The sequence below is a fragment of the Orycteropus afer genome, unplaced genomic scaffold (assembly GCF_000298275.1).
Source record: "Orycteropus afer afer isolate SDZICR_OR568_19922 unplaced genomic scaffold, OryAfe1.0 scaffold00711, whole genome shotgun sequence".
Taxonomy (NCBI): Eukaryota; Metazoa; Chordata; class Mammalia; order Tubulidentata; family Orycteropodidae; genus Orycteropus; species Orycteropus afer.
Window position 1 is genome coordinate 517,270 of NW_006922298.1, and position 2,948 is coordinate 520,217.

Consider the following 2,948-nt stretch of genomic DNA (forward strand, 5'->3'; position numbering starts at 1 on the left):
AATGACTTGTCTACATGCAGGATTCAAGCATGCTAAAAGGCTGGAGAACATTCCCAAAGCTGCTTCTTATATATGGGAAGCAAACCACATCCCTAAAGCAGCTACTCAGCTTCTTGTGGTAGATCCCACCATGGAGTTGATTGTCAGTATCATTATGGGGAATAACTATTACCAGCTATCCAACCACTCAACAAGGCCCAGCCAAATTGACACACAACCTTAACTATCACAGGGATAGAGTGCCTTTGGTAAGTTAGGACACTCCAAAGCACCCATGTATATGAGGCATTTTAAGAGCAATGCACATACCAAAGACTAGAACTATGCTCAGAAAAGAGCTGAGAAAAACCCATGCTATCCCTTTATGGAGACCTTTAGATTTAGTGTAAACCATGATTAGTATTGAAAGAGTGCTCCATACAGAGCCAATCTGTAAAAATTGCTAGATGATTTATTTTATTCCCTGTTCTTCTTTTTGCTCTTTTTTTTTTCTTTTAATTTTTAAACCACTGGCTTTCAAAGAGATATCTGTCAAAATACTAGGTGAACACATACTAAAGATACAGAGACTACAGTAATCACATGTGAAAAGGAATACAAAAATACTCCTTCAAAAATAGTTTGGAAAAGTTACTAAAGCAACAGTTTGTGACATCTTAAAAAAAAAGAAACACTGAGGAAGAGGAGAAATAGATATTCAGAATTATCACATTATAATATTCTAATGTCATGTTTTCAACAAATAATAACAATGTATATGGAAAAACAGAAAGGGATGGGCCACTCAAGAGAATGAAATAAAGTGATGAAGACTATCCCTGAGGAAGTTCAGAAATTTTATTACTAGACAAAGACTTTAAAACAATTTTCTTAAATATGATCCAACCAATAAAGAAAACAGAGACAAAAAACAAAAGAAAATCAAGAAAATGATGCATAATCAATAAAGAAATTTTTAAAAATCAACCAGAAATTAAGAAACTGAAAAGAGGAAGTGGATGGAACTGTGTAGGCAAAGAGTTTTTGTATACAAATGAAGTTATATGGATGTCAATTAAAACTAAATAGTTATGAATTTACAATTCTTAATTTAATCCTAATAATAATCACAAAAAGAATATATAAAATGCACTAAAAATTAATGGAGAAGCAAATAAAAGTGATCTCACTGCAAAAATCAACCAAACTCAAAGGACAACAGTAATGGAGTTAATGACGAACAAAAAAAGTTAAAAGACATACAGAATATAAATAGCAAAATGACAAAAACAAGTCCTTCATTATCGGTAGTAATTATACATATAAGTGTATAAAACTCTCCAAACAAAAGGCAGAGATTTGCAAAATGGATTAAAGAGATCACAGATAAGCAAAGAGCACTACTAAAGAAGTAGAACAAAGTAGGAGGCTTCAACTTCTAATTCTCGTAACTATGGAAGTCATGGTAGTCAAAGTAGGCTAGTACTGGTAAAGTGACAGACTCATAGACCAATGGATCAGAACTGAGAAGCCAGAAGTAAATCCTTCCAGTTATGGACATTTGATCTTTGACAAAAGGCCAAAGTAAATTAACTGAGAAAGAGACAGTACTTTAATAAATGGAGCTAGCAAAATTGGATATCCACTTATAGAAAATGAAAGAAGATTCATATGTTACACCATGATGTATCAAAGACCTAAATGTGAAACCTAAAACTATATAAATCACCAAAAACAAATAGGGGCCAATTTAGGAATCCTAATTTATGGCCTAAATAGACTATCAAACAAACAAAAAATGCACGAACTGCAGAAGATAAACTAGATGAGCAGAATATCTTAAAAATTAAATGCTTGTGCTCATATGGTAAAATGAAACAATCACTGTGGGAAGCAGTATGGTGGTTCCTTAAAAAACTGGAATTAGAAATACCATTTGATTCAGCAATCCTATTACTGGGTATATATCCTAAAGAAGTGAAAGCCAGGACGAGAACAGATATATGCACACCCATGTTCATTGCAGCACTATTCACAACAGCAAAAAGTTGGAAACAACACGGGTGCCCATTAACAGAAGAATTGATAATCAAACTATGGTACATACACACAATGGAATACTATGCAACCCTGCAGAATAATGTAGAATCTGCAAAACACTGCATGGCATAGGTGAACTTGGAGGACATTATGCTGAGTGAAATAAGTCATTCACAAAAGGACAAATACTGTATTAGTGGGTTATTGTAAAAAGTCAAAGAAAAGGGCAAGATGGTGGACTAGGCAGAAAGACCGAACAGACCCTCTTCAACAAAGAAAAGGGAAACCAATAACATAGACACAGAAGATAATCCTGGACCCCTGAGACTTGAAAGGAAGGATATAGAAGTGGACTAAACCCCAACTAGCAGAAGAATTTGCGTGAAAATACCAAAAAAGGAGACAGACAGAGCTGTGGTCTGGCAGTGATCCTGAGCAATCCTGATGGCACAGACAGCTTAGAGATTCCGAGTGGTGGTAAGACCTAAGAATTAACCTAAAAATCACCCTGCTAGTGAGGGACTGCACAGAGGACTGTGCACGGTTGCTGGGGAACAAACAGAAAAGGTGAAGAGAAAGGTGGGCTGAGCTGTGGACTTTTGCAGTCCGGAGGGCACCGCCATTTTGAAGGTTTAAAAAGCGGCTTGACTATTTTGGATATTTAAAGAGACAGCGCTCTTGCAGATTCCTGGGATTTAAGAACATGTTCTGCTTTCCAGCAACCCCAAGAACACTCAGGACCTGCAAGACTGAGAAGGTACGACATTCCTCTTGTTACTCTTATATGCCACACCTGCTTGGTGAATGGAGGTGTAGCCATCCCCCACTCCCACCTACCTTCTGGGCCCACAGGAAGTCCATCACAGTCTGTGCACTCAGATGGAGCCTGCGTGCCCTGCCCTGTTCTCCACTGATTTCTCTCTCTCTCT